We start from the raw sequence: 10,858 nt of genomic DNA on the forward strand, positions 1-10,858 counted from the left end.
AATTTGAACCTGCGCAGGGAGACCCTAATGGATGTCTAGTCCATTGCCTTAACCACTCAGCCTCAACTACTTGCTGGGTATGTGGTTCTCACTGCACTCTAGTTCTGTTCTCACTGAGTGATCAATTCCAGTTGTTTCCTCAAACCAGCTTCCACAACACACACACTGCTGTGCCCTTGTGTAAGTGTGTCCATGGCTGAACAGCAAAAATTCCTGCTCCTTTCCCTTCTGGCTGGAGCATGAGGAGAGTGAGTTTGTGGCTAATGACGTTGCTGTAGCTTGTTGTCCATTTCCTGCCTCGATCATTCAGACAGTCCCTTTCCCGTCATATCCCCAGTACATCAGTGATTGCGATAGCAGGGGGCAGGTTTTCTCTGGGGCACTGAGCTTTGCCAGGGGGTTGGTGGCTCCTTTCTTTCCTCACCCTGGAGTAAACTCAGCTTTTTATTCCATCCTTGATGTTTCAAGGAATAACAACAAATGACCAAAGAAAGAGGTGGACAGGGTGGGTCTCAGGGGAGGAGCAGAGAGGTGTGGGCAGGGGGCAGAGAGGTGTGCGTGATGGGCAGGGCAGGTCTCAGGGGAGGGCTCAGAGAGGTGTGGGCGATGGGCAGGGCGGGTCTCAGGGTAGGGGGAAGAGAGGTGGGGCGATGGGCAGGGCAGGTCTCAGGGGAAGGGGCAGAGAGGTGTGGGCGATGGGCAGGGCAGGTCTCAGGGGAAGGGGCAGAGAGGTGTGGGCGGTGGGCAGGGCGGGTCTCAGGGGAGGGGGCAGAGAGGTGTGGGCGATGGGCAGGGCGGGTCTCAGGGGAGGGGGCAGAGGGGTGGGGGCGATGGGCAGGGCTGGTCTCAGGGGAGGGGCCGAGAGGGTTGGGCGATGGGCCGGGTGGGTCTCAGGGAGGGGGCAGAGAGGTGTGGGCGATGGGCAGGGTGGGTCTCAGGGGAGGGGGCAGAGAGGTGGGGGCGATAGGCAGGGCGGGTCTCAGGGGAGGGGGCAGAAAGGTGTGGGTGATGGGCAGGGTGGGTCTCAGGGGAGGGGCAGAGAGGGGTGGGCAGCAGGCAGACCTTGGGGTAGGGGGTGGAGAGGCGCGAGGAGGCCTTGGGGGAGGAGAGGAGCCAGTGACCAGAAGGTCTCAGCCAAGGAGCAGGGGTGGGAAGTGGCCAAATGGGAGTGAGGACAGAGCACAGGTGGGGCCTCGGAGGGAGGAGAACGAGGGAAGGGGGTGGAGTGGGGGGCAGCACCACGGTCAGGGCAGGGGCTGCCCACAGGATTCAGGGGGCCTGGGGCAAAACAATTTCAGGGGCCCCTTCCATAAAAAAAAGTTGCAATACTATAGAATCCTGTATTCTCCTGGGGGCTCTGCAGGGCCTGGGGCAAATTGCCCCCCCTGCCCCCCCTCTGGGCGGCCCTGTCCTCAGCCTCTCCTCGTAAGTCCCCTGCCCCCTAATCATTTTTGTTGCCCTCCCCTAGAGTCTCTCCAATTTGTTTCTGTAGTCGGGGCGGGGGGAGAGAACTGGATGCAATGCTCCAGATGTGGCCTCACCAGTGCCGACTAGAGGGGAATAATCACTTCCCTCGATCTGCTCGCAACGCTCCTACTAATCCAGCCCAATATGACCAGTTACCCATATTGAATGCAGACACAGCAATATCTGAAACATTGGTTCCTGTCCATTCAGGAGGTTATTTCCCACCTGTTCATAATGAAGCTGCTCTAAGCGGAGGGGAGAGAGCTGTCCCATCCATGTAGTTAACCCATCTCCCCGAGAGGTGGTAGCTATGTCAGTGGGGGGAAGCTATGTTGGTGGGTGTGCAAGCTGTGGTGTCTACATGTGTATATAAAGTTTAATCAAACCCCATTTTTTAAACCCCTGTGGTCTGGGAATAGAAAAGGAGCTCTCTGAGGCAGAGCCCGTCCTTCAAAATCCTAAAGATCATGGACTTGCCAATGCAAATGTCATGGGGGTATAGCTCAGTAGTAGAGTGTTTGACTGCATATCAAGTGATCCTTGGTTCAAATCCAAGTGCTCCTTTACAAGCCTCTTTCTTCAATAAAAATAATCCCTTTTCCAGTATGCTCAGGAGCTCCACTAAATAGGGATCCCTGAAATGAATGGACACACTCAATGCTTTCCTGTGCAAATGCATAAAAACCTAGCAAACATGTCCCCAAGCTGAAATCACTTCCAATCCTCTAAGTGTCTAGGTTTGTTTTCATCAATTAAACAAAGGCACATGAAGACACATTTGCAGGTCCTTGGCCTCCATGGGCTACAATGTGCAGAAGAACAAGAACCACATCCACTTGGGAGGCATGGACTAGTCTGTATTACATTTGGTAAGTAAGTTGCCATAGGGACTGAAAACTCTACTGGAGGTGGACAGGAGCCTGTTACAAAACTAAAATAACCAAGATTTACCAAACTCCCTGTTACACATTCAATCCTGTGTTTGTGCACACGGCATCAATTGGGGCTCTAATAAATGGCAACCTTCCTTTAACACAGATCGTTGTTCCTTGTGACTTTCAGATGCATTCGAATGGCAGCTGTTTACAGGTCATGTGCTGCTAGTTCATAAGCAGCAGCAGAGTCTCTGTATGTTTACCAACCGTAGAGCTGGGTGTGTCTGCATCCAAGTAACTGCAGAGTCAGTGTAGTCCCAGACAGTTAATTGCACAGTCTCCCTTTCTGGTCTCATTGATCATTTGGGTAGAAACAGCAACGGTTTGGTGGGTTTTGTTTTTTTTCCCCTTCGTTTTCTCCTAAGGAATGTGTGATCTTGAGCATGTTAGTTTAAGTTCCCTGTGGGTCAGGAAAATTCCATCTCCTTGAAATAGCTGGGAAGTGACCTGTTTGTATAACCTAGAATAAAGGAGCTTTTGTAAAGCAGTTTTGCCTTTAAATATGCTGGGATAAAAATAGTAAATTCCACTGCCAGACACCAGGCCAGGATCAATTGATGGGGCCAGGATCAATTAATTACAGAAGAAACAAACTCTTGGGAAGTAGCTGTAATTTGTCCCCAAACCTTTCCTTGTTCTCATATGCTATCAGGGATTCTCTTCTAGAGGGCAGAGTTAAGGTTATCTTGGCATGTACCCTCACTCTGTATTCCCTGTTTTTCCAGAGTTTGAGTTTTACTGAACTCGATGTTCTGGAAGGTAAGAGATATTCAGAGTGTCGGAGAAAAACTCAGTTCTCACTTTTTGTTTGGGTACAGCAGAGTCAGATACTTTATTCTGTTTAGCAGCTACAGCAGGGAGAGAGTGCACTAGGACATAGGGTCGCCCCAGTCCCGGACAGGTCTCTCAACAGGTAAACAATTACAGCAAGTATTTATACCTTTGCTACAGACAATAATAAGGAACAGCTGCATTTTGTTTATACATAGGTCATCCTGATATCTTGTTTTTCTCACTTAGGAGACTCCAGTCTACATTTCGTATTATCTACACATTATCTACACCAGGTCAAAACAACTTCTCACGCAGTTCTTTCCACTTGACTCACACAATCCTCACTTCTACAAATCCTTGCATTATTAGGGTTACAGTTAGCCTGACTCTTGCTATCAGAGACTGTCATGCATTAAGATCCCCTACAAATCCCTGTCAGTTCTTTCTACTTCCACAACAGTCAAAGTTAACTCTCTGTTAACAAAGGTTTTGTTAGTGGCAAATAATGAGACTAATCCCTCACTGCGGTAATTCCACTGACTTCAGCGTGCTCTTTCCTCATTTCTAGTTCCAAAAAAATAAGCAAATTAAAACAATGTTGAGAACTAAAATGCCGTGAGAAAATGGAAATTTTAGAAGCTCAAATAATTCAGTTTCTTCTGTGTCTTGTTCGTGTGTAAATGGCACAACACGTTAATTTATAAGCACATTTTTCTTAACTTCTTTAAATGTTCTGTAGTACATTAACTATACCAAGTGGGTTGTTCAATGCAGTGAGGTTTTCATGCATTGCCTAATACATATTTTTCATGTTTTGTAAATGAACACAACTCATTGAACACAAAATTGTGTATTTCATGCTGTGAACTGTATTGGTAGCTCAAATTAATTTGTAATTAGGCTTGTTTTTTCTCTCTCTCGCTCCATGAAAAAACAAAGAAACCGTGAAAATACCCATGGGAGAGAGGGGGTTTCTGAGAGCCGGGGTAGATATGGAGATATTTATGAAAGGGGGAGAGGCCAAAGTAGGGCCTTTAGCTGGAGCAAAGGGGGAGGTTGTTTATGGAGTTTCATTTTAGCCAGCCTCACACCCTGTAGTCCCTACTTCCCCATCCCACCGCCAAGCCACCTGTGACTCCTGAGACAGCGCCACTGCAAAAATTGCAGAGCCCCCAGCACTCCCACTCCTAGCTGGATCCCCTGGCAGCCAGAGCTCTCCACAGAACTGCCGAGGTTGCTCTCCTGGATCTCTGGTCAAGGACAGCTACTGGCTACTCCTGAGAATGCAGCTGAGAAATGACTCACCCTTCTCTAGATTCTCACCTGTGGGCTCTGAGAAGCAGGATGGGGCCTGTATGATAAAGTCCAGGCAACATTCCCCTCACATCCCAGCCCTGGTATGTCACCAGTAGCTGCTGTCCCTGGGTAGCAGCCAAGGATGTTTCCCACCATTCAGGAGACCCCAGCCTGGGACTAAAGTCAGCTTCAGGCTTCTCCTCTCTCCCTTCTTGGAATCAAGTTAATGTTTTTACCAAGAGTTAAAGCAGCCCGAACCCCCAGAATCTGGATCAATGTCACAAGTTCCCAGTGTCTCCATTGAAGATAATTGGTTAAATCCCAGATGAGTGGAGTTATATCAGATCTCAGCCTGAGTCCTTTGCTCTTAATCCTGAGGATATTGTCCCACCATGGGGCCATTTCCCACCTCTTTTTCCTAGGGAAGCACAATTTTCCTTGCAGAGACACTGGAACAGCAAGATCTTTCTCTGTCCCTTGTGCAAAGCAGGAGGCCAAATTCCATGGAAACAATGGACAAGCAGGGGGCCCTGGGCACATCCAGCCCTGGCCGTGAGATGTTCCCTCCCCTCTTTCTTTATGCCCCTGTTGTTATTTCATGGATTGTCTGGGATGGAGGAAAAGCTGAGTTCACTCCAGGTGGAGGGGAAAGAACTCTGAAAATCTCAGGATTCAACCCCTGCTACCAGGATCACTGAGGTGCTGGGAATCTGCATGGGAAAGGGACTGTGTGTATTGTCAAGGTGAGGAATGAATAACAATCTACAACTAGATCCACCTCATTAACCACTGACACAGGCTAATCCTGCTGCAGATAAAAGGGAAACTGGGAGTGATTCTTTGCTGTTCAGCCATGGAAACAGTGACCCAATTGCACGGCAGTGAATGTGCTGGGGAAAGCTGGACTTCACAGGCAGGTGGAAAGAGCAGATCCTAGAAATATCTGGAGCTCCCCACAGCACTTCTGCCACCAGGGTCAGGTGTTGAGCGACTCACAGCGCCCCTCCCCTCCCATTACCTTCCAGCAGGAGGTGGCAGCACCCCCCACCCAATGCAGGGGAGAGGCCTGAGTGTATCTCTGCACCCTGAGTCCAGGGCACCCACTCTCTCTGCCCCACACATCGAATCTGGCCCTGCTGACAAGTGACCCTAAGAACAGCAGCCTCCAGGACCGCAGATTTGCCCTCAAAGCAGGGAATGTGTCCCCCATGCTGCTCTTAGGCCACTAGGTGCTCTGGAAACAGAAGGGCTCTGAGTGCAACCTATAACACATATGACCCGTCTAGGGATGTAGCTCAGTAGTAGAGCACATGCTTTGCATGTATGAGGTCCTGGGTTCAATCCCCAGCATCTCCAAGTTCTTTTCACCCTGCTGCTTTGCTCATGCCCAGAGGGGAGGTGGCCCAACAGTCTCCCTGCAGAAATTTCTATCCTGCTCAGAGAGGGGCAAGTGCCAATTGCATGGAAGGTCTGGGGGGGTTCTGCTCCTAAGTCACCTCAGTACATGTAAGATTCCCACCCGCTGTGCTGCCTGGGACAAGGGTAGATGAGAAGGGTGAATCCTCAAGCATTGGAGGCAAAGGTCCCAACTGTACAGACTAAGCCCTGGTCCACACACAGTCCCTAATTCGAACTAGGGTACGCGAATTCAGCTACGTGAATAACGTAGCTGAATTCGAACTACCCTAGTTCGAAAACTTACCCGTCCAGACGGCGGGGAACCGAACTCCGCGGCTCGCAGGTCGACTCCGGCAACTCCTCCTGACGCGGTGGAGTACCGGAGTTCGAACTCCGAGAAGTCGAACTCACCGCGTCGACCCGGCCGGTGAGTATAGACCAGGGCTGAGAGGCAAAGACTAGACTTATTTCCTGTCTGGGCCCAATCTTTTCACCTGGTGTAATCCTTGTTCCAGCTCAGGTGATAGCTAGGGGATGTCTCATAACTGCAGCCATGTTTGTTCAGTTCCACCCCCTTATACAGCTTTGGTACAAGGCAGGAATTTTTTGTCTCTCTCCTGGGGAAAAGCCCCAGGTTTAAGATGGATTCCTGTACCAGGTGACATGGTCACATGTCCTGTGAGACCCCACAAGCCTTCATTCTTCCTGGCCTGACTCACAGATGGTGCAGGACAGAGCCATCTCCAGTCAATTGTCCTGGTTAATGGGAGCCATCAAGAGTCCAAACCACTGTTAATGGCCCACACTTTGAATCATTACAACAGGACCTCAGAGTTATAGTTCATAGTTCTAGTTTCAGATCCAAGAATGATCGGTTCATACAAATAGGATGAACACACACAGTAGATTATAAGCTTTGTAATGATACCTTACAAGAGACCTTTTGCATGAAGCATAGTCCAGTCACTTTATATTCACACTCATTAGCATATTTTCATAAAATCCTATGGAGTGCAACGTCACAGCAGGGAAAGGGTTTTACTGCAGCACCTGGGAGCAGTTGAGTTTCATGTTCAGGCTGTGGTATGAGTTCGTCCAAGTTTCTCGTAAGCACACAGGGACCTTCGCGGGTGCTCTCGATGCAGGAATGGCCCAGACATGATAAAGTGATGGGAATTGCATTTTCCTTTTTTATTTCTGTATTTCCAATGACATTTCTGTTTGTGATTTCATTTTGCTTTGTATAACTGTGTTTTCTCCTGGATCTGATATTTAACGAAAAAAAGAATAAGGCCTCAGGGCGCTGGATGGAGGAGCAGGCTGGGGCTAGGACTGCTAAGAGAGCGAAAGTACCAGGTTTTCTGTATTATTTCCTGCCCTCATTTTTCTTGATTAGTTTCTCTTCTGCACGAAATTTGCTTCTTTTTTTAAATGTGAGCCTGGCTAACTCAGTTGGTAGAGCATCAGACTTTTAATCTGAAGGGCCAGGGTTCAAGTCCCTGGTCAGGCAAAGAAACACTTTCCACCTGTGACATCCCCAAGGAGTTTCAGAAGGACTCTCCTTGACTTTAGTTTTTCCTTTTCAGGACATGGCCTTTCCTAGGAAGGGCCCTTTACTGCCTGGGACTGAAGGTGCTACTGCCTCACCTGCCCACTGGCCTCACAGTCTGGAGGAAGAAAGGCCTCTGGGGCTGCAGCAAAGTGCCGTGCGCTGACTTTTTGAGCAAATGCAGGGCTGGCCAGAGAGGCATGTTCCCACTGAGTCCTCCCTGCCAGAAAAAATTGTCCCCACAGACAGGGGCGGCTCCAGGCCCCAGCATGCCAAGCGCGTGCTTGGGACAGCAAGCCGCGGGGGGTGCTCTGCCAGTCATCGCAAGGGCAGCAGGCAGGGTGCCTTCGGCAGCACGCCTGCGAAGGGTCTGCTGGTCCCGCGACTTCGGCGGACCTCCCGTAGGCAAGCCGCCGAAGGCAACCTGCCTGCCGTGCTTGGGGCGGCAAAATGCCTAGAGCCGCCCCTTCCCACAGAGTCCTCCCTGCTGGAAGTCTACAGTAATCAACAGGTGCTCTGCTGGCCCCATGGTGTAAGGGCCAGCACTCAGGACTTTGAATCCTGCAATCTGAGTTGAAGTCTCAGTGGAATCTGAGAACAATTCCTGTGCCACAAACCTGCTGGGCCTTCCAAGGCTCTGTCTTGCTTTCTCAAAGGCCATGAAAGCCACTACAAAAGGCTTCTTTCTCCTGCTGATAATAGCTCATCTTAACTGATCACTCTCGTTATAGTGTGTATGGCAACACCCAATTTTTCATGTTCTGTGTGTGTGTGTGTATATAGCTATATCTATATCTAATCTATATATCTTCCTGCTGTATTTTCCGCTGCATGCATCCAATGAAGTTGGTTTTAGCCCAGGAAAGCTTATGCTCAAATAAATTTGTTAGTTTCTAAGGTGCCACAAGTACTCCTCATTCTTTTTGCAGATAAATGAATGGAGGTTAAGTCCATGAATGGCTATTAGCCAAGATGGGTAAGGAATGGTGTCCTTAGCCTCTGTTTGTCAGAGGGTGGAGATGGATGGCAGGAGAGAGATCACTTGCTCATTACCTGATAGGTTCAGTCCCTCTTGGGCACCTGGCTTTGGCCACTGTTGGCAGATACGATGCGGGGTTGGATGGATCTTTGGTCTGACCCAGTATGGCCATTCTTATGGTCTTATGAAGGGAGGGGCAGAGCACTGGGACAGAGTTTCTGTAGTGTAGTGGTTATCACGTTTGCCTAACCTGCACAACGTCCCTGGTTCAGAAACATGCAGGCTTAATTTTCCCAGCTCTTCCTGGCCTGTCCCTGCTGTTGTTGGAGCAGCAGTGATTTCTATGCTCAGAAGGTCTGTTATACTTCCCCTGCTCCCACTTTTGTCTCCTCTCCCTCTCTGAATGCCTGTGAAGTGGTTTTCCCCTTTCCCGCTCCCCCCTGGAATGCTCGTGGGATGAAGGGGATGGATGAAGAGCAGAAGAGCTCCCAGGTAGACAAGGTGTCCGGGACGCTAATTAGGCAGCGATCACACACCCAGAGCATGGACACTGCCCAAGGTGGGGTGTGACCCACCAGATGCAGCCAAGTAATCTCTAGTCGCAGGCCATGAGGTGCAGGCCCTTAAAAGCAGGGAGGGGCCCTGTGCTCAAGTGAGCACTCACAAGCTTGTACCTCCAGTGAATGCCCTTTGCCCGGACCGCCTGGCCAGTGGTTCTCTGCGTTGTATTTCACTGTGCCTCAGGAAGACTTACCTTCATCGCACCGTCCATAGCTGCGCTGTGGGACACTTACCTTGCAGAATCCAGACATCTCCAGTGCCGTGCCTGTCCTGGGAGTGTGAGTGTGTCACCCCGCCCCACTTCTTTTGAACTTAGCTATCAATATAATAAACGTGCTGCTTTCTGCCAAACTCTGGTGGGTCATTAGTGCTTCCTACGCTGACTAGCTGGCCCAATTTCGGGTAACACCTGCGATAACCCCAACCCCTGCAGGACAGAGGGTGGTGAAATGAGCTGAGAAAAAGCCTTGGCATCAGCAGGGGAAGGTTAGAGGATCTTGGCCAGTCACCTTTTGAAGCCTTGTGGCTTGGTCTTCTCTGCCCTTGGACATTGGCCTATGGTGGCCGGCTCTTCTGTGTGATTTGCCAAAGGAGGGAGTGAGGCAGGAATGGGGCAAAAGAGGAAAGTCGATCTGAGGAAGGCAGGGCAGAAGCTAAGTGCCTCAGTGCGGCTAAGTGGGGTTAGTAGAGCACCACCAGTCGTTCTGCAAAGCCTGGGGAGGTGCGGTTGGCTGCTGGGAGGCAGAATCTTGTGCCTGCCTCTTGGCTTCCCAGGGATGGCTACTTGCAGCCCAGGAGAAGGATGGTTCTGGGTGAAAGGAAGAGAAGCAAAGCTCTGGGAGGAAATTTGGGTGCAGGATGCGGGTGCTGTGCTGGGGGGTTGGGGTGCAGGAGGGGTGGTGCTTACCCCGGGCACTGCAGCTCCAAAAGTGACCGGTACACACAACCCTCTGACAGCAGCTCCTAGGTGGGCGAGGCCAGGGGGTCTCCGTGTGCCACTGCCTGCAGGCGCTGCCCCCAGAGCTCCAATTGGCTGCAGTTCCTGGCCAATGGGAGCTGTGGAGTTTGGACTCGGGGAAGGGGCAGTGCATGGAGACACTCCCCCCACCACAGGGGATGCTGGGACATGCCGGCCATTTCTGGGAGTGGCACAGAGGGATGGAGGCAGAGTGGGCAGGGAGCCACCTTAGTGCTGCTGGCACATCTCTTCACACCCATGGGGGGAGGGGAGCTGAGGGCCTCCATGTGCTGCCTGGGGTAGGGGCAGTGCACAGAGCTGCCTCCCCTCCCGGGTCTATTACAGGAGTGGGTGGGTGGGGTCTTTTGGCCTGCAAGGTGCAGCAGGTCGGACTAGATGATCACATTGGTCCCTTCTGACCTTAAAGGCTCTTAGTCTAAAAGGGAGAGGGAAGTAAAGGGAAAAAAATAAAAAATAAACCAAATATTGTAATACCAGGATGACTCCACCTGCTCATTGTATAGTCCTGCCCCTTTCTTCCTCCACTGGGTGTTGAATGACCTGCAGCACATTGATTCTCTCGTTCCATTGCTATTCTGATACAATTGTGACTGAAATTAAACACATTCCCAGCAGAGAAAACACCACATCCCTGCATTGGCTGGGAACCAAACCCAGGTCAACTGCTTGGAAGGCAGCTATGCTTGCCACTATACCACCAATGCAGCTGGCAAAAGTACCCCTTATGCTTGCCCAATGAGGCTGGACCAGAATTGAGGCGTTTTACTGCCTATTAAAACGTACTGGAGTCTCATCACTAAAAAAAAAAAAAACTACCTCTATCTTCACCTGGATTTGAACCATCAGCCTCTCAATTAGGTCACCAAAGGGGTTAATCACTGACACAGGTAACTACCCTACTTCCCAAGCTTGTCTATGAA

The 10,858-nt window shown here is 50.4% G+C and overlaps 3 non-coding genes across 3 annotated transcripts; 2 read left to right on the plus strand and 1 right to left on the minus strand.

The window, feature by feature from the left end:
- The first annotated feature begins 5,756 nt into the window (after positions 1–5,756).
- TRNAA-UGC lies at positions 5,757–5,828 on the plus strand. The gene has a single exon. It is a non-coding gene; the product is annotated as a tRNA-Ala (tRNA).
- A 1,479-nt stretch (positions 5,829–7,307) lies between these two features.
- On the plus strand, positions 7,308–7,380 carry TRNAK-UUU. The gene has a single exon. It is a non-coding gene; the product is annotated as a tRNA-Lys (tRNA).
- Positions 7,381–10,570: 3,190 nt separating this feature from the next.
- TRNAG-UCC lies at positions 10,571–10,642 on the minus strand. The gene has a single exon. It is a non-coding gene; the product is annotated as a tRNA-Gly (tRNA).
- Positions 10,643–10,858: the final 216 nt, after the last annotated feature.

Source organism: Mauremys mutica, unplaced genomic scaffold (assembly GCF_020497125.1).
Source record: "Mauremys mutica isolate MM-2020 ecotype Southern unplaced genomic scaffold, ASM2049712v1 001471F_np12_obj, whole genome shotgun sequence".
In the NCBI taxonomy this organism is placed as follows: Eukaryota; Metazoa; Chordata; order Testudines; family Geoemydidae; genus Mauremys; species Mauremys mutica.